Source organism: Gymnogyps californianus, chromosome 27 (genome assembly GCF_018139145.2).
Source record: "Gymnogyps californianus isolate 813 chromosome 27, ASM1813914v2, whole genome shotgun sequence".
NCBI lineage: Eukaryota > Metazoa > Chordata > Aves > Accipitriformes > Cathartidae > Gymnogyps > Gymnogyps californianus.
This window is the reverse complement of record NC_059497.1, coordinates 7,135,832-7,156,521: the sequence shown is the minus strand read 5'-3', so window position 1 is coordinate 7,156,521 and position 20,690 is coordinate 7,135,832. Positions and strand designations below refer to the sequence as shown.

General features: G+C 47.8%; 1 protein-coding gene across 1 annotated transcript in view; it reads left to right on the top strand.

The window, feature by feature from the left end:
* The window catches only part of LGR6 (leucine rich repeat containing G protein-coupled receptor 6), a 150,481-nt gene that overhangs the window by 81,485 nt on the left and 48,306 nt on the right, over window positions 1–20,690 (top strand). The gene's annotated exons all lie outside the window — the stretch shown is intronic.

Here is a 20,690-nt window from a genome sequence, read left to right as displayed (position 1 = left end):
ACATCTCACCCAATCAGAGAGACTGGAAAGGCATTAGCTAAGCCACAGGCAGCAAATTAGTGGGAATTGGTAGACACAGCAAACTGTGGGGCAAGATGCTGTGGATCTCTCCCCATTAGGATAATAACACCTGCACATAGTCATCTTCAGCTGCACACTCAGAAGGGCTTTCCAGAGAGTTCGCTCACTGTCAGTGCTTGCACTGCACTGGCAAGAACAACACGAGCATGGGAAGGCAAAGTGATCTTCCCTAGGGCAACAGCAAAGTCGGGAGTAGGACCTAGGTGTCCTGGCTCCACTTGCCACATTAAGGTGTTTCCATGCCTCATTCGAGACTCTGCAATGGCATGATCGGTATATATAACCACCAGTCACCAGGAGATGAAGTATTTGCGACAGACTGCGTGAAAGATTAAAAGCTCCAGGAGAGAGGTTTCTGTAACAACAGGCAAGCAGCAAAACAGTAACATCTTCTGTAAGTGTCACATCAGTGAACCCACCTCACCCATCCTGTTCTTTCTGTGCTTAAGAGAATTCAGGGTAAAGCCATGAGAGATCAGTCAGGTCCCCTACAGTCGCTTTTCCATGCTGTGCCCCTAAGATGGGGTCCAACTCTTCAAACCAGGGGGGGCTGTCTCTGGAAGCAAAAGTTTCAGAAGTGTCCCACGCAATGGAGACCTCTTCCCTGTCCGAGCTACCTGGTTAAAGGATGGGCAGAAGGTGCCTCTCAGAAAGACCCTGATCGCAGATCACCAACAGGCTGCAGTAAAACCTGCGCTCAGTATGGAAAGTACAGGAGGCAGTTATTCTCCAAGATAGTTATTCTCCGCACATAGTTATTCTCCGAGAGGACAGGCACAAGCCAGCTCTGCCTCACGTTAGCACTGCACCAAGCCCTGTCTGTGTCTCTAGCTTGGCCACTTGAAAGCGTGGAGGGCACATGCAGAAAAAGATGATGATTTACACTTTCTGCTCTTCATACAGAAACTGTACAAGAGAGAATCCTTGGGCATGGTGAAGGCCCAAGAACCATGTCTGGTAACTAAGCCCAGCATGGCTGCGAGGCACAGCCCTGCTCTGGGTGGATAGGGACATTTCTGAAGACACACAGCATGTGTTACGAGATTGTACCACTGCTGTGTCTCACACTGGTAAAAGCATGACCTGCTTTCATCCTGGGTCTCCATCCTGTGCTGCTCCCCCAAGGGAGAAGCCAGTGCTTGCAGAGTCTTGCAATTCTCCTTCTAGCTCATGTTTAGAGATGCTCTTCTGTAGCCACCTTTTCCTTTTCTCTCCATTCAAACAGAGAAATGCTCCATAAAGGTAAATGAGTCCTGATTTGAAAAACAGGAGTGGCACAGTGTGGACAGTCACTATGTCTTAAGGCAGATACAGAGCTAAGATGCTCTGCTTGGTTTTCACTGGTGCTGCCATGACTTCTCCAAATGTGGTTACTAACCTCAGGCCAAGAGCCTCCAGTACAGGTCTGCGTTAGAAAGATGATTTTTTTTTCCCTCTTTTTCAAATATCTGAGTCATTTTCCACAAGTTTATGAGACTCTTGTGTATTCATTGCCAAAAAATTAGCCAGCCTGGAACACCCATAAGTCACCCACAGCATGGTTTCCAAGCATTACTGGTCAGGCTATCTGAGACCCAGTGTACTCCTGTTGCCCAGAGACAATTTTTTTCCATTCAGAAGGGGAAGTGGCTTTATGGCACATCATGACAGCTGATGAGTTACCAGACTTGTATGGCACTTCGTGGAATATTAACTATATCTGCTTTGCAAGTTGGCAACACATGCTAAGCAGGCAGGACAGCTGAAAAGGGGGGTGAAAATGGGAGCCAGCAGGAGCGGGGTGGAACAGACAGCTGTACTAGACAGAAAGGGATTGTGTGCTGGTTATTTTCTTGCTCTTTCAGATATTTGCATTTGATGTCCACATTCGTCATTGTGGCATTCAGGCAGGATTTGAAGGGAAAGTATGTATCTCTTATGGACAAGCTGACACAGGAGAGGAAAAACAGACTTTTCAATACACAAGTCTTTTCTCAGGTTTACAGCAGAAGCAGCCGAACTAAGTGGAAGCTGAGAACAATTGTTTTGAGCATAGCTCTGCCAGTAGGACTTACCAGGCAATTCAAGGGATGAGGTGGCCAAACAAGTGGGACAGAAGGGGATGCTTCTAGCCACTGTGGGACACAGAGAGGTTGGTATTTACTGCCTGCACAGCACCAAGTTAGAGCTGAAATGTAGCAAAAACCTAATGTGTCAGTGGATCCTCTGAAATAGGAAGGCGAAAAATAATGATTAATAAACTTCAGTTGTCTCCAAAGGTGGCAGCTGTCTTGCCTTTTGAGCATTCAGAGAGGATGCCCACTGAGATAGGACACATGCACCCAAGCCTTGGTAGCACTTGGAAGTGAACTGCTGGGTCCCTTCGCTGCACTGCTGGGGTCAAAGCTGGGGTCCCAGGCATGAGGCATGTTCTCTGTACTGAAGTCCCTCTGCTTGCTGGCTGAGAGTGCCGGACAGTGCAGGCAGCCAGATGCTCCTCAGGCTCTGCAAGATGCATGCTGTGAGGTCGTGGTACCAGCTAGGAAGTTTGCAGCAAGTTTGGGAGTCTCTAACAGCAGGAGATCAACTTGTGCATACATGCTCAAGGAGAGGAGAGCCCAGGCAGAAAGAAACTCCAATAAACCTTGTCGCTCAGAGAGCAGAAGGGAAGTTATTCCTCCTTTTTATTGGGGGATGATGCACAGGGAAGTAGGAGTCTCCTGTCCAGAATGATCAGAGAGTCTGTGGCACAGTCAGGGCATGAACTCTACTCTCCAGAGTACCTTGCCCCCAGGAAAGCTTGTACCACATTGGAGCCCTCTTGCATTGCACATGCACCCTGCATGCCTTCCCACACAGCTTTTTTTGTGGCAGCCTGAACAAAGGACTCCACCTCCAGGGAGGGGAAGCAACAGCGCTCTGTTAACATGGCCTGGGTCCTGCTCTCACATCTGTCTCTAGAAGACCAGAAACAAGGAAGGAGAAACACTGGCCAGGTGTCACAAAGACCATGCTTACACTGCTCTCCTGTGGGCCTCCCCCTGCTCTTCCCTTCTGATCTGGCTAAGATGAGGATCTGTCTTCAGGCAAGGAGCCTTCTCAAAGCTGCCAACCCATGAGCTTCAGGTGTGCAGGATTTTCCATGGCAGGTGTGGTGTCACCCACAAAGGACGTGTTGTGGTGCAGGAACCAGCAACGGGAGGACACTAATTTTGACTAACCTAGATGAGGCATACTGGTTCTCAGGAAACCTAAGTTACTGAAGTTCCAGTCCTTCACAGGACAGACAGCATGCCAAAAAACTGACTTTAGATTCAGGCAAGTTTAGGTGAGATGGGAGGGTCAGAGTGTTCCCCTGTGGATGCTTTCCAAGATGATGTTCCCATTGCCCTGTGTGATCCCCCCCATACCTTTTCTAACAAAGGAAGATGCAGTCCTGAGTTTTGGCAAATAATATTTCAAAGACACTAACAGGGCTTCCTCCTGCAAACTCTAACACAGGTGCTGGGAAGACTGGCAAACCAGGTCGAGGCTTCCAGTCATTCAACATAACTCTGTGCCAAGGGCATTCGTAGGTCTAGGACACCTATTCCCCGTCACTTCATGTGCTGACCCAAAGCTTGGCTGCTCCAGGTTGGCTTACTGCATATCACCGAGTACCACTCATCGGGGACTTCATGTGGCCTGGGCCACTCCTCCTCCAGAGGGAGGCATCCAGTGCGGGGGTTCAGCATTTCCCGACCAGAGGTGCTCATGATTCACTCTGCCCCATGGATGCCAGCCAGCCTGAGGAGGCAAGTGTCAAATCCACCCAAATACCCCCATCCACATCAGACACACCTGTCCTTACAAACACCCCTCATCACAGGTCCTCTGAAGCTGCAGCCATGCCCGTGGGGCCAGAATCAGACCTGCCCTGCTCCCTGTCAGCTACAGGATGTGGAGGCATCACTGCCTGGAGCCCGAGCTGTCAGGAAGGAGACCTTGGCAGGGATCACTAGATGAATACAAAGAGGAATTTGGATTTCAAAAGAAGAGAATAAAAAACTCTGGAGACTGAGCCTCCCTACCAAGTGTGAGGGAGCTGCTTCCCAGCAGACTTGCCTTATCTGGGAAGCATGTTGGGAAGCCCAGTGGGGAGGATTAGAGAGAACACGCACACCTGATGGCAATGCTCTGAGCCCTGCAAGGGGTGCCAAGGCTTTGCGTAATGCTCTGATACAGTTGTGATCCCCTGGCAGAGTATCTGGTTACCAGTGGTTTATAGGCGCAGTAACAACATACCGTGTGTATTCTGGAAGAGTCGTGTGTCAGTCTAATTAACGACTTTGTGGTTTGTGAGCAGTTACCTAAAGCAGATGGGCACCGTGTCTGTTCCTCTGCCAGGCAGAAGGAGTCCAAGGTATTTCAAAGTGAGCAGGTGCTATAAATTATAATTACCAGGCTTGCAGAGGTAGAGAAAGCAAAGAGAAAAGAAACCTGATGGATTAAGAGATCAAGATAAACTCTTGGTTTCTCTTTTTCAAATACTTATGGAAAGTGACGAGAATGGCTGGCTCTTTCTGGAGTTTCTCGCAGATCAGCACTTTGCGAAGGTGCTTAGCATGTGTCTGGCTCGTCTGGGTGGGTGTTGCCTACAGCAGTTTGGAGGGGGAAGGGGGAATTAGTGCCAGCCAGAAGACTGTCAGAGCTTTTCCAGTATGGGTGGCTATATGGTGGCCTCAGGACAGTCGTCACAGCTTCTCTCACCTGGCTTTGAGGCCAGGGGCTCCAGGAGGATAAGCTTTCTAAGTGGCCCAGTGCAGCTTTCCCAAAGTTACCGCTGTAGTTCAGGTCCACAGTACCAGCCTGTGCTTTCAGTGTGGGGATCTGATTTCTAGCCTATGGCCATGAATCCTAGAGCTCTGCATTTCCTCAGGGTTCCCTCCTCCAGACTGGGGAGGAACTGCACTAATAGCTAATTGTTGGGATTTTGAAAGACTTTGGGCATCCCTAGGACAGTAGCAGGTTTTCTGACCCAGTAAGACACAGCAGCATAGGCAGAAAGCTTCCAGAGTCACATTTCTCCCTGTTGGATAAAGGCATCCACTTGTTTATCTCCTGCCCCGTGGTAGCTCATTTCTCCTCCCACAGAGATGTGTGGCTGCCTGTCACCTCATGTAGACCCCAGACCCCAAGAGTATGGACATAGCTGGCACAGAGACGCTGACACACATGAAGTCATCTAACCCCCAGTGGGACATCAGCAGTGTGGAAGGCTCCAGCTGAGCTCATCTCCATGTGTCTGAGCAGCACCCTTTAGTCAAGAGAGAAGTAGATGCACTTGGGGAGAAACTCATCTCCTGGAAGGCAGGGACCTGCCTTCGGAGACAGATCACTCACAGCGGTGCCTGGTCCTCTCCATTCAGAGCTGGAGAGGGACACACAGTTCAAAGGGAGACATCTGAGTATAGTTGAGATGACTTCTAGCTGTGATACCCACCTGTGTATCAAACTTCATGTCCTCAATAAGTCCTTGGTACCTGGAGCATGGCATGTGAATCAGGGAGTTAACCACAGCTCTAGCCCATCCCCATGTGCAGGGTTTTGTCCAGAAACATCTAAACATCTGGTAACCCTTCTCCAGAGGAGACAGAACATGTAAATCAGTCCATCAATACTAAAATTTGGGTTAAGAGGGAACTAAAAGTCTGGTGTCTTGGCTAAAGGTCTGCAAAGGCCATTCAGTCCAATGAAGTAATTTTCAGATATTTCTGCCTCATCCAAGTGATCAGCGACAGTCAGGGCCTTGGACCAGCCTTGACTGTGGGATTTCCCCACAGCTGTTGCTGCCCCAGCAGTGTCCAGCACACTGAGCCCATACCCCACTTCACCCTTGCATTTGCAAGCACAGAAACCAATTGTGGCTCATGAGACTTGGAGGATGGTTCCCAGCCACTTTTCGACAAATCTCCCCATTGCATTCACCTCCTCTTCTGCTATTTATCTCTCCTGTCTCTCAGTCATGCCCCACTCCCTGCTCTGCGATGTTCCCTTTCCCCAATAGCATCAGCAGCACTTCCCTTCACGAGGAGTGAAGCCTCAAGATCCTGCACCACAAGGTCGGGGTCTTCTTGCCTCCTTTCCACAATGCACTTTGAGTTTTCTCTTGTCTCCCTGGCAAGATGCACCATAATGCTAGCAAACACCGGCTTCAGTCTTTGCAGGCAGTTCATTAGCCCTGTATCCCAAAAGGATTGACTCTCTCGCTGTTGGGCTTGATGGCATGTTTGCTAAAGCAAAGGGGCCCAGGAGAAAAACTTGTGACTGTCTCCATCTGTCTTCTGTTTCTTGGCGACTCCTCCTGTGTGCAGCATGTCAGGGAAGCAACTGCAGATAAGCAAGAGACCTTCCCTCCATGTCAGCATGTGTCAGTCACCTAGAGCAAACCATTTCCTGCTACCTGGTGGCTAATGCGCCCGGTACACAGTTAGCCATCACCACTGCAACCATACACAGGTGGTGGGCGACAGCCCAATAAGTCCCATTCCCCAGGATCCTGTCCTTGCTCTCATTTTAGTTCTCCTTTCTCCCTCATAGTCTTTGTTCACTGCATCCCTTTGAAATATTTGCAGGATTCACTTGCCACTCTGCCACAAATCTGCCGTTCCCAGCTGAAGTCAGCCACAGTCCCCCTGAGGAGGACTCCAGTCCCATCAGCACTGGTCTGCTAACATCACCTTCCCATTTCAGATGCTTATATGACAGCAGTGTCTGTCCTGCAGAAGGATTCGATGCCTTCATAAGATGATGGGATGCAACCTGGAGGAGAAACTGTGACATATACATTGTTCTTGTAAATATTGCAAGCATTTTCATGTTTTCTACAAATATCATTTCCCATTATATTCTGATTTCACTCCAGCTTTACTTGACTCATAATCTCTTAGCGCTAAATCAGCCTGAATGTACACTCCCTGCATACAGGTTAATTCTACCTCTAACTAAAACAATCCAGTTCCTCCAACCCATTGGTTTGCCACTTCTCTGATATCTTTAGCAGGAACCTTTTGGAGTCTTATGGAAATGCAATAAAGACTACTTCATCCCCTGTACCTCAAGGCAGGTAATTATTTTTATACATATGGCCAGAGATTAAAATGCAAAGAATGACTTATAGCAATTTGAGAACATGTGGACTTTGGTGTAGACAAAGGAGGAAAGCTCTTCGCACCTGATCAGATTCTCACAAGCATGTAAATTCTTATGACAGAAGGAAGAAAAAAATTACTTTGGAATCAGCATGTCCTGAAGAGCTCAGTCAATTCATTCCTCGTTTCACTTCTTTGATCTACTTGAGATTTGACAGTTTGCTGTTAACAGCAATATTCTTCTCTATAAATCACATGTGATGCAGTAAGGTTTAAGAAAGGTGTTGTTTCCATTGGGTGTTCAGAGGATAAAAGCTATGGAAAAAACAGAAATCTATAAAGTCAACATAACATAGCAGTGACTTACAATCTGTTGGCAGAGAAATTGTCTTGTGGCAAGACCACCTCAGTCCTGTAACGTGATTTATTGGCTACAGGGTCTTTCTGGAGCACAATGAAAAAGAGGTCAGGGAAGAGCAGTGAGGTAGTTCTTAACGGCGAATCTGAAGATAGACTGAAACAAAGCAACCACAAGTACTTTCTTGGCGATTGCTGCTGCTAAGAGCATAGGACCTTGAATTTCACCAGTTATAGACCACTTTGCAGCAGAAAGCATGCCTGTGGCAGGAAGGAGAGCCCAGAAAAGTGCCACAGTGCAGGCAGTGTGCTAAAGAAGTTCCTTCCACTCTAGAGGACACTTGCTGCTCAAAACCTTCCTGCCCCATCTCTGAAATCCCCTCTTTTCCCTGAGGCACCTCTTCTCAGCAGCCAGCTCTGGAGAAGAGCACACCTAAGTCAGTGGAGTTTTGTCCCCATTCTTGTTTTCAGAATTCTGGTCTCTATTTTGGCATTTCAAGTGTTTAATGGTATTTCTACAAAGAAGAAAGTCTAGGAGGCGTGAAGAGCAGACGTCTACCACATCCAAGTGAACACTACATTCAGGCGTGCCACACATCTGGGTGTACTGCAGATAACTTTCATGCAGTGATGTAGCCATGGTGTGGTGAGTCCTTGCTGAAGTTTGGCTGCTGTTAGTATTCCTCACTGGCTGTAGGGAGGCAGGAGCCTCTCTGGCTCCATGTGCCGTGATCCTTCCTCCCAGGTGTAGGGTGCACAATCTGAGATTCACCTGAAAATGGCAAGGTGGCCCCTGTAGCTTGTGTTGTTGAGCCAGTGCACAGACAGCAAGGAAATGTTACAGCTGTGTTTTCTTTCTTTGGATTCAGGTGGGCTGATGTCCCTGGGAGGGACTGAGGCTCTCCTCCTCTATGGCCACATCTTGTAATTTGGTTCAGGAATGATAAGCCAAATTCAGAGGAGTTACTGCTTTTTGGCATAGACTTTGAGCAGCAAGATTCTTCTGGTTCCGTGTGCCACAGGCTGTCATCCAACCTGCCGCTCGCTAGCTCTTTTCTCCACTTCACCCAATCTGAGCTGTCACTGAAGATCTGTGCTTGTCACCAGGACTGGCAGCAATAGCTTGGCAATATCAGACTAGGTCTGAGGCGAAAAAGCTGCATTAAAATACAAATCCAGTTCAAGATTCAGGTTTTGGAGTTGTTCCTCAGCTTACACTGGCGTGATCCAAATCCCTGGTATGGGTTCAAGAGTTTCCCAGACTGGGAAATAAAGTGCGTCGCTGGACCTTATTTCTTATTGCAGCAGCTTTCTCTGCCAATCAGCTTGTCTCCCCATGTTGTTTATGGAGTGTTCCCCAGTACCTTTGAAGAGCACTAGCATTTTTACATTTTCAAATGTAATTGAATACATTTTCAAAAGCCATTGGCAAATCCACTTGGCAGAAAATGCATCACCCTCTTTTATAGGGGCAAAAACTGTGGCTTGGTCATTGTGTTCTTGGTAGGACCCAACAAGCAGCTTCACTGCTTCCCCTTCGCAGCCCTCAAAGAACAGCAGTGGGATCAGCCACGCTGGCATTTGGCATTACAACAGAGCAGCCTGGGCCAGGTTTGAAGTCAGGAAGTCGAGTGGCTGGGACCAGGAGGCTGGTATCTTCATGCCTCTGCTATGACTGGAGTGCTAGATCCTTCCCTCGTGGTGGGAGATGCTAAGATACCACCAGGAAGGAAATCAAATTCCTCTGAGTCATCCTCCATGGCCTCGCTGCACAACCTTCCTTCCCTTCAGGTAAGCTTCTGCTGTGCCCACGTCTCCCTCGGGCAGACCAGGTGGATTTGTCTCCTCTGACCGTAGCCGTCTAGCTATTACTCATCTCTAGATACTCATTACTAGATGTTACTAGTCAGCAGTGGAAAACGATCAGCATCTCCAGAGGGTGAATCATCCCTGTTATCTCAGAGCCCTGTCTGGGGGGGATGAATCACCCTCTGGAGGGTCTGGCTATGGAAAGACCCTATAATTGGTTTCAAGGTCTATGTCAATAAGGCTGGGTGAGATGTGTTTTTCCTACCCCTGGAGAGCAAAAAAATGCCTCTCCCCCCACCCTCCACTTTTATCTGGCAAAAACAGATCACCAGGCCAACACACGTCATCAGACCATGGGTACTAACGCAGAGCTGAGCATCTCTCCTCCCCCATGGCCCCGTGCTCATGACCCAGCACACACTTGTGTAGCCCTCAGAGAAACCTATCAGCGGAGATCGTCTGGCCCAAAAATACAAGTGCAAGGAGCAGCTTACCCATTAACCAGAGAGGAATTTCTCTGCGCTCCAGAGCCAGAGGGATTTGAATTTGTAACCAATGCTTTGGGGGCAAGTCAGAAATGAGAAAGGCTTCTGACATGGGTACTGGGTACATCACAGACATGTTTTTTCCCTGTCAGTAGGAGGAACTCAGCTGGTCAGATTAGAGCCTTCTCTGCTTAGGAGTAAAAAAGCACGAAATGCAATGTGGTTATCCCACTACAATGACATCAATAGCTTTTTTTAAGAGGAAGATTTAGAGACCACACACAAGCTGTTGAACATATCATCCTCAAGGAACAGTTCTTTTTAGCAGTGCCCCAATAAATCCCTGCCTCCATTTGTCCTTCATCCATTACTCCCTGGCTTTGAGTGATGAGATGTTGTGAAGTTTATGTAAAGGAAATGTCCATATGGCTCATGCTAGTGAGTGTCCATGCTGTGAAGGATCCCTGGATTCATGTTCCAGGAAGATGAGATTGTCATGTTGTTTATCAGACTAACAGCTAAAAGTTTAGCAAACTTCAGTCACTGTAACTTACTTTATTGTGTGGCAGAACTGGCAAGTAATACAGAAAAATAGGTGTCTGCATAAATTGCCATCTCCTCCCAAGAATGGTGTCAGCAGATATAGAAACTCTACCCCTGACTGCATCGGATGCCTTACCTGTGTACACAGTGTGTAAAAAGCAGCAGTTTCATCTCTTTACAGCTTTCGAAATTCTTTCCTGGAACATGTAGACAGTAGGCTCTTCAGCTCCCAGTGATCTTGAGTTGGGCCATCATGTTCATCATGATCCCCTGAGTCAATTCCTCTCTTGAGACTTCACTTTCTAATTTTTCCATTCATTGAGCTTGTGGTTGGCAACACCTGGAAGGGGATGATGATGAGTGACACCCTTGCCGTGCCCCAGCACCTCTGGGATTCATCAGTTGTGCTCCCAAGTGAAGAGGTCACAGCACAGGTTGGGTGGCTTGAGCTGTATTTGTCTAGCAGCTTGGCAGAGGTTATACCTACATGGTTATGCCCATCATGTACTGTAGTCACGTCCAAACTTTTCTATATTGACTGCTAGCAATCCAGTGTGGCCACCAGGAGCTCCATTTGGATAAACATTCAAGAGACCATTCACACCAAGCTGAAACTGGTGGTTGCTCTCTATCTATATTGTTCCTACCTTTCTCTGCCCACGCTGCAATGACTGCAGTACCCACCTTTCAATAAGCAAACATCCCTCAGAAGAGACTCTGACAAACACAGAAACTTAATTCCACCTTCATATCCCTCTCATACGCTCTGTCAGTTCCCATCTCAGGCTGTAATAGCTTTCAGGAAGAGGCACATGCTATCTTGACTGCCAGTGCCTAGAACATTGTAGACTCTAAAGAAATAATAATCACAGCTCACATCCACAATCCACACACACACTCTTGCATATGAGTCATATAGTAAGTTCCAATGTGTTTTCCATTGACCTTTATTATGGGGACCCATGAACCTTAACTGACTCGCTTATACACATAAGTATCCAGGGCATGCTGCATTTCCCTAGTGACGACTCAATAGAGAAGATGGACAATGGGTCCCAGATGTTACATACAGTAGATACAGCCACATAGCAGGAAAGATGGGTCCCAGATGTTACATACAGTAGATGTGTCAGTGCAAAAGGAAGACGGGTCCCAGATGTTGCATGCATTGAATGTGTAAGCACTCCTGATGAACCACAGAGAAGCTTCAGGTAAACTGGAGATAGGAAGGCAAGCAAGAAATGAACAACATATTTAAACTGGCACCCATCTATGCAGCATTTAGTCCTCTATCCAAGACACATTAGTCTGCTCTCATCTTTAACTCTCTGCCTCTTTCATAACCCTGTGGACTTCAAGAAGTTCCTCCCAAGGCAAGGTAGAGGGGAGCATGGTCAATCTAGTGAGACTCAGGGATGAAAAGTACAGAACTGTCTCAGCTTATGAGGTAAGGCATAGGAATCACTAGCTGTGTTGGTAGGATAAACACCAAGTTAATTTTTAGCCAGGTGATGTGATATGCATAAACAAAATTTTAGGAGCAGCCCGAGCCAGCCCTGTGCATGACAGGCCCTATCAGACATGGTATCTTTGGCAGTAGGAGCTCAGTGTCGTGATCTGTGAGGTTCCTGCTAGCCCAGGCTGTAGATGGTCCAAGCAATCTGTCTCCTAACAGCCATCTGCAGTGCTAACCGCTCTTGAAGGGAGGCAGCTCCCTGCACAGCCCCTTGCAGTGCAGGGCAAAGCTACTGTTCCCTTCGTACAGAGGAAGAAGGAGGCAAAGAAAAGCCAAGCAACTTGTCCAGGGTCACACTGAGCCCACAGCAGAGCAGAGGCACTGGACAGCTAGCTCCAAATCCCAGCCAAGCAGATTATGCCCTGTTTTCACGACTCAATGTTACACCTCAAAAGCAGCCCCAGCTGCCAGAAAGAGCAGAAGAGCTTTCCAGTGCCCTGCAGCTGTGGTGTGGCTCAAAAACTACTGTGTCTGGCCCATGGAGGATCCCCTCAGCCAGAGAGGGATGTTGTGTTGTGTTGGCTGTGTTGGCTCCAGAGGGCTCGTGGCTGCCATGCTGTTTAAAACAGCCTGGTAACTTGTGGAGGGGCCAAGCCCAGAGGACCTCAGGCCCTGGTGAGATGGAGAGCTGTTGTGCACTCCTCTCCAGGACAACATCTGGCCAGCTGTGGGTCGCACGTGTTTGGTGAAAAGTGATGCACCACATGCATAACCATCAAGGCTCTCTGCAAAGGCCAGTGTTTCTCCCCAGTATAGTCTATGAGCTATAAGGGTGAGGGTTATTTAATTTCTAAAACAAAGCTGGCTGCATTGGAAGGTCACGGGGGATCCTATGGGTGCTCACCCAGCACAAGGAGGCACTCAAACACACCAGGGTACAGTCCAGCACCTCAACAGGAGGAAGCTCCCACCCAAGTGTCCATCAAAACAAAATAACCACCAGTCTAGCAATGATCGCCTGAGTCAAACCCCACAGACTGGACATCTGGAGCCCTATCACCATGTCAACTCTCAAGTGCAGAGTGGATGGAGCAAGGCAGACAGGAACCCAGCTGTGACACCCCTGCAGGTTCTCACTGCCAGACAGGGACCTTGTGATGCATCTGGTCTGGCCCTGGTCCCTGTGCATTCAAGGTGTGAGCTGGCTCTTATATCCCAGTACATGCTTGGCCCTGGGGATCTCTCAGGGCACCAGGACCTGTTCAGGGCCCCTCTCCCCAGAGAGCAGCGTGTCCTGTTCCTTCTGTCCCCAAGAGCTGCTCTCCCTTCTCTTTTCCAGCTAGCTTGTGTGCTTGACAAACACCATGTTTCCCAGCAAATATGCAGGACCCACACTGCTTGGTGGGCCTTTGAGCCACTCTGCTTAGCCTCTGGCTGCTTTCTGTACCTTCTCCATTTCCCTGTGCCTGGCACCATGGGCAAGGAGGGCAATGCCAGGCGCCCAGGGAGAGGGCTGGTCAGGGAGCCAGTGCAGCGGTGGAGTGCAGCTGCCCAACTGTCAGCAGTTTCTATAGCTGCACAGAGATTTTGGCAATCCTTCTTGCACGGTTCTGACCTGAGGGGTTTTGGAGGTGTCTGCAGCTGGGGATAACAAAGCCCTCTTGTCTGTACCAAAGGCACTTTGTGTGGAGTCTAGGTATTGCTCTGATTTCATTTCCTGAGCATCCCTCGTGGAGGGCTTCCCAGAGGTACATGTCCCATTAAGTCAGGAGTGAAGACACATTGCAGTCCAAACAGAGCCCTGCAAACTTTTCCACTAGGTCCTGTTCCACAGCCAACTGGGAACATGTTTGCATCTTGAACCTTCATTTCACTGCCTGGGATGGTTTTCACAAGAGTTTTTGGCCTGGAAATGGAGCTAGGGAACTCTTGCGAGTCTTGCTTGAAGGCTGTCGGCTCTTCTGTGGCAGGGGCAGAGAGACCAGGCATCAGAGCAGGCCTACAAGACAATGTTTTACCTATTCAATAATGTGTCATTCATAGAATCATAGAATCATAGAATGGTTTGGGTTGGAAGGGACCTTCAAAGGTCATCTAGTCCAACCCCCTGCAATGAGCAGGGACATCTTCCACTAGATCAGGTTGCTCAGAGCCCCGTCCAACCTGACCTTGAATGTTTCTAGTAGATACCACTTCTCTGGGCAACCTGCTCCAGTGTTTCACCACCCTCATTGTAAAAAATTTCTTCCTTATATCTAGTCTGAATCTACTCTCTTTTAGTTTAAAACCATTACCCTTTGTCCTATCGCTACAGAGCCTGCTAAAATTCTGTCCCCATCTTTCTTATAAGCCCCCTTTAAGTATTGAAAGGCTGCAATAAGGTCTCCCCGAAGCCTTCTCTTCTCCAGGCTTCTCCCCAACCCCAACTCTCTCAGCCTTTCCTCATAGGAGAGGTGTTCCAGTCCTCTGATAATTTTTGTGGCCTCCTCTGGACCTGCTCCAACAGGTCCATTCTCCCACTGTATCTGCAGTACGTTATGACCACAGGGACACAATAGGCAGAGCAGAAATTGAACCCAGTTTCCCACCTTCCAGGTTAGCACTGCAGTCCCTGGCTGCCTTTCTCCTATCCCATTTGGTATCAGTTGATGGAAGAAGCCCTTGCTCCTCACCTGGGTTATTTGGGCAGGCTCAGGGACCCAGAACCTCCTACCTCTGTGTGTCTGGGCCCCATCGGGTGCTGTGCCTTGCAGAAAGAGCAGCACACATGGAGCTGGCTTGCAGGGGAGTGTGGCAGAGGGGGACAGAGTGCCTGCGAGCAGGGTGTTTTGCAGGGCTCCGGGGTGTCCTTCCTCCCTGCGCCCTCAGCTCCTTGCACAGCGAGTTCCCCAGGAGCTCACAAGCCAGGTCCTGACTCAGTGTGTCTGGGAGTTTTGCCTGAGAAAGGAGCTGAGGTGTTGGCCCCGGTCATTAGTAAGTTATCAGAGAAGTTTAGCTGCAGTGACATCATCTCCTTCTTATGTTACTACAAGGAACTTGGATCGTATTATGGGATAGGAGGTAACTCAATCGAGCCTTTCAAGATAAACTCAGACAGGAAGAGAGACATGATTGCCTGAAGGCACCAATTAGACATTTCTGGTGAGATCAGCTCTGTTCAGCCGACACACATGCACGCCAGGGCCAAGGAAGACAGCAAGCACCTCGCTCCCCGAGAAAGGGGTGGCCTCAGGGAGGGGTGGGCAACCAGCTTTTCCTCCCACTGCTGCCGGGTCAGTCCTCACTCCTTCGAGGGTCGCAACTTTCTCTCCAGACCATCCTTTCTTTATGTTCTATATTCTGCTGTTGACAGATAATCAAGATGCAGAGGAGGTCCCCAGTTTGGAGAGAGAACAGCCCAGCCCAGTACCACCCAATGCTGCATATGATCCTTTGTGACAAGTTTTCTCCAACTTTATCAAGGGAAATAATTGCCCAATATACTGCAAAAAATACTGGGAGGATGTATTGGAGTTTGAGGTCCCACTGTCCTGTTGTGATTGGGCTGTGGGCAGTGGAGGAACATCACAGAGTCTATACTGCAGACCACTTACTACACGTAGTTTGTCTAAGGCATTCAGCTATTATTGGCTCTACTGTGTGCAAGGAAGAAAGAAGAGCAGCAAAAGTCAGGATATTTCCTGACAGCATGGCATTGTGCATTTTTATTGGTTTCCAGGCTGCAGCTCCCCCTGTAAATGCTCCACAGTCAGAAGGAACTGGAAAGATATAGGCAAAGTTGCTTCTGCCAATCGTAGCCTGAGATTTGTATCACATCTGTTAGGGAACAGAGAGACTGTTTCTGGTTATCCACTGCTGCACACTTCTGCCAGTCATGTTACAGACAGCAGGATGCATGTGCTTACAGATGTCTAGGAAATGCACTTGTACATCCTCTGAAACACTCTGGAAGCAGTTCTTGGAACAAGACAGTTCTTAGAAACTGCTGGGTCTGTGGCACAGGAAACCAAAGATCTCAGATTATAGCTCAACCTGCCAGAATTAACACAAAACTTATGACATGCTCACTGCACTGGCAACTGCACATAGCCCCACCACCACGTGGCCCTCCTGAATGGCTGCACTGATTGCATTGGCTTATCTTCTGCGCACTGGGAAGGAGGAATCTCGCACTCTTGACCTTTTCTCATTAGAAAAGGACTTCCCTACCTGCTTGGTTCCTTCTAGGAACATTTTTGATTCTAGCATCATCTCTGGACTGTTCCTGGCAAGAAGGCAAGCAATTTCTCCTCAAGCCTTTATCAAATACAGACAATGCTCAAAGAAATGAAGTGGCTCTTCAAAGGCGTGCTGGGCTCTTAACCCTGCACCCACACGAAGCCTACCTGACACTGTCCTGCCCAAGGAAAGACTACCCTTTCCCACCCCACACAGGTTCCTTTGGCTCCCCAGAGCTGCCACTGGCTACAGCAGCAGCAAAGGCACCAGCTGGTAGGGCTCAGACACACTTGCATTTGGTGCTGACCTGCTCCTCACCATGGCTCAGCACAGATGTGAACATCTGCTCAGGGAACAAAGATGATGTAGGCAATGGCTCAGACCAAAAGCCAAGGGACTTTTGATGTTCTTCCCAGGCAGCTCCCTCTCTCCCCATCCCTGTACTCCCTAAAACAGAAAGTGGAGTAAAATCTGAGGTGATTCCAGGCACTTTTAGGACTTTTGACTAAGTGTCGTGTTGAAGTCATATAAATGCCCCATAACTATCAGCAGTAGATGCAGATCTAAAGCCGGAAGCTGAGACTTTCAAGCAGCTGGTGATTTTCATATGCCGTTGTTCTTGAATGTCCCACTTAAAATCAGCTCCTTTTGCCTGCAACGGACAGGACGATGCTCTGCAGTGCCTTGCTCAAGCCTGTGAAGTCACTCGGAAATCTTGTCCATGCAGACATCTGGAGACCGCTGTGTGTCATCCACTCTCCAGACCTACAGCATGGCTCAACAGCACGCGTGAGATGAAGTCCCACTTCTAAGCCATCCAGCAGCTCCGTGAAAGAGGCATCTTCCTCTGTAAGCAACAAACGGGTTAATGCTTGCAAGGAAAACCAAGTGATTTGGTGAAATAAAGATTAAAACATCTCAGTGGAAGGTGAGGAGCCAGCCCCAGCCTGCGCTGTCCCACTTACCCACTAATCGGCCCAATTATCTTAGGTATAAATCATAACACAAAACACTTATGGAGCCAGAGTCACACACTGAAGAAAGGAGAGAACTGTTGGGTTGGTTTTTGTTTAGTATAATTGATATAATTACTAACAACTCTGTGCCAAGAACTTCAGCTTTTCTCCTTCCAGAAAAGAATGGAGAGCTGTCTGAAAGCCATAGCAATTAGCAATCCCCACATGCACAGGTTTTATTAGAAAGAATGCACGTCTATTCCAGAAAAAGCCAGCAACTCCCTGAGGAGCAATTAAACAACTCAGAGACTTTTTGGTACCAGGAATGCAGCCATCACTTAGTCCATGTTCCCTGTTCCCTTGTTGATGCTGCAAAGGCACATAAGGACTCCTGCCCATCATGCTGCATGTGAAATGCCTTCACCTGGACATTTCCCTGTTCCTAATTTTAACTTCACTAGCTCCAGATAGGTGCATCTTGCTGTGCTGTGATCCAAGCAGGCTGCTGTTTCTGAGGTTGCTCAGGCCCTTGTCCAGCTCACTGCAACCAGCAGAAAGTCTCCCTTTTACTCCGCTGAGGAATCTGGCTGGGGTCTGATTTTCACACTCTGGAGCAGATTAAGGCAGCAATTATGTGGCTGGAGCTCACCAACACTCCCCAAGCACGCTGCTTTCCAGATAGTGTCTCATGGACAGTGGCCACCACTCGTCACAACATGCCACGTTGCCACCAGGCAGCCCCTGCAGAGGCGAGGAGACAGAAGACTTGGGGTTCATTTGAGTCTTGCAGAGGTGACCTCTCATTGACAGCGGGGTGTGGAGACATGGAGCAGAGCCTGGCTTGGAGCTCCAGCATGTCCAAAGCTAGTGGCCATCCAGGAGCGTTAATGAACTCCTTAGATGAATCTCAGTTATTGCCCCTGTACTAACCATAGGGATCCACAAAGACAGAGAAGTGTTTAAGTACCCCAAAAAAATCCACCAAGGACCCATGCTACCTCACTGGCACTTCTTTCATACCTATGGACCATCGATGTAAAAAAGTGCCTTTCCTGAGCATATGCTAGGTAGCCATGGAGCAAATCCATCAGCATTAATGGTTTCCTCAACACCTGGGGCACCATCACACTGAAGCCAAACTCCCTTGCGGCTCATGTCTGTGGCTTCGCCCCAGAGTTCATGACCAGAGTGGGACATAAAGCTACACAGTCATGGGGTCCACCTCGCTCCCTTGCCACGAACCATCCCTGTCTTGGATAGCTCAGCCTGGTGTGCCAGCCCTTGGCTCTGTTTTAGCGTCTCCATTTCTGAAAGCTTAATTTGGTTTTGAAAAGTGATAACTGTTCTTAGTGGATATTTTCATTGTCTGGTCTTTCATTAATTAAACTTGAAGCAGAGCATTCACTTTAAAACAATTTTCAGTAAATATATAGGGATTTGGATGAAAGAATGTCTCTGAGAAAAGTAAGCAGTACTTTTTTTTTTTTTGAAAAACATTATGATGCCAAAAACTAACAGAATTCTTATGCTGAAGAAGGAATGGAAAAATTAAGCAAAGATTAACATTTCCCACACAAGTGTTAATTTTGATCAAAAAGTTCTTGTTTTTCCCAAAACATTTTGATGAAAATTTTCAGAGTCTTTAATCTTACCCTGAGCTGCTGCAGGGTTTGCTTTTCTCCTCTTTATTCTTTGGATTTGTCTTCTTGGGAAGATGAATGATGCTATGCTCTGATTTGTCTGTAGTCTTGGTGACAGGAGGTAAATTGAGGCAGAACTTGCAACATGCCCACCCCCTTCAAGAGGAAAATATACTCTGTCTTGCGTCAGCCCTCTGAGCAAAGATGCAAATCGTGTGGCGACTGAGCTGAGCTTTGGGTGCGATGTGCTTTTGTCATCCACAGAGGAATCAATAGTTCAGCTGAAAAACTCTCAGCTGAACAGCCTTGCACCAGAAAATGCCACTTTGCAGCAATGCAAGTGTATTGCAATTTGGAAAAATTCATTAATGTGGCAAAATGGGAGTAATGAAATCATTATTTAATCCACCTTGGGGTATCATTTCAGTTTGTGGTGATGTTGTATCAAGACTTGTACACTGCATTTAAAGGACAGTTGTCCAAGGGAGATCTCAGGAAGGTTTGACTTCACTTCTCGACCAGGTACAAATTTCCAGCTGTGTCCATCCAGGTCAGATCAGCCAGTGCAGGAAATGCTTCTCTCTGTGGCATAGGAAAAGGTCTGTTTCCCAGGATCATCTGAGAATTTCACCCAGGAAATACCACCCCTACCTCACTGCAGAGACCACAGCTTGCACCTGGCATCTTCCCTGCTCCGTGCACACGGTGGAGCATTCGGTCTCCTCCTGCAGACTAGAAGTTTATTGCAGGGTGCTGGGAAGTGGTTTGTGAACTAGGAAATATTGTCCATGCTCTTTGGACAAGGGTCTGGTGCTGGGGGGGAACAGTGCCTCGGTGTCTGCTCCAGTGTCCAACTTTCATCAAAAATATTACTTTATTTAGTCAAAAATACTGATTTATACACCATATTCCTTTATGGAGGATCGTTGATTTGAGGGCTGGGCCATGACAGTTCTGTTAACTTCCTTCTCTCATGCTTTGATAAGAGACAAAGTGCTTTCTCTTTGCAATATAAATTCAGAGATCTTTCCTTTAGATAGCCTGGAAAAATAAAATAAGCTCTGTGGGCCATGGACAGAAATCAGAATTTGCTTTCTCCTTGGTATAATTGGTTCCTGGTATTTCATCCAAATTTGAAGTGTTTTCCTCCTACATTTTGATTTTAAAATCTACAGATAACACATTGTATCCTGCTCATCATTGTTGAAATAAGTGATCTTTAAGAGAGATGATTCCCAAACCTAGTTTTTTAACTTTTTTTTTTCATAATAAGCTTAATATTTTTTGGCTTCTCATTCTATTTTGGAACAAAAACAAGTCTTAAAAATTAGTTTCTCACCAAATTAAACCTCAAATTCAACTGCCTTAAGGTTTCCATGATGATTAAAAAAAAAAGCAATTGGCAAATCAAGGAGAAAGGCCTGAACATGTGCAATACAGAGAGCACAGGCTTAATTCCAGCGCCATGACATATGGTCTGACTCGTTCGCCATGCTTTTGCAGGTAGCTCTGGCTGTTCGGATCAAACGCGGGATCCCAAGCAGGGCTGCCACATATTTCACATTTCCAGAAAAATCCTTTTCTTCTGGAATGGGACTTTGGCCACACGGTTTGGCTGTCCCGCACATCCTGCAGCAGTGGGTCTGAGCGGGCTGTGGGGTACCCCAAATAGGGCTGTGCCTCCGCAGATCGGCTCAGGCAGATCCGTGGCAAGCCTGGCCCCAGGGGATACAGCTTTGATGCTCATATTTAAGGGGGGTGCCTGCAAGCCACAGTTGGCCAGTGTCCATCTGGTGAGTCCATGTGAAAGCCCAACCACTTTGTTTAAGAAGTTGCCATCAGTTGGCAGCACTAAATGGCCATCAAGAAGGGATCATCCTTGGCGGTGGTCAAATGTCTCCAAGCACAGGCAGGAGGAGCCTTGCACCAAGACCTCCTTATGCTAATCACTATTTACAGCCTAATCCAATCTCCCTGGCCATCAATCCATCCCGCCTCGGCATCAAAACTCCTTTTGCATAACACTGCGGGCACGT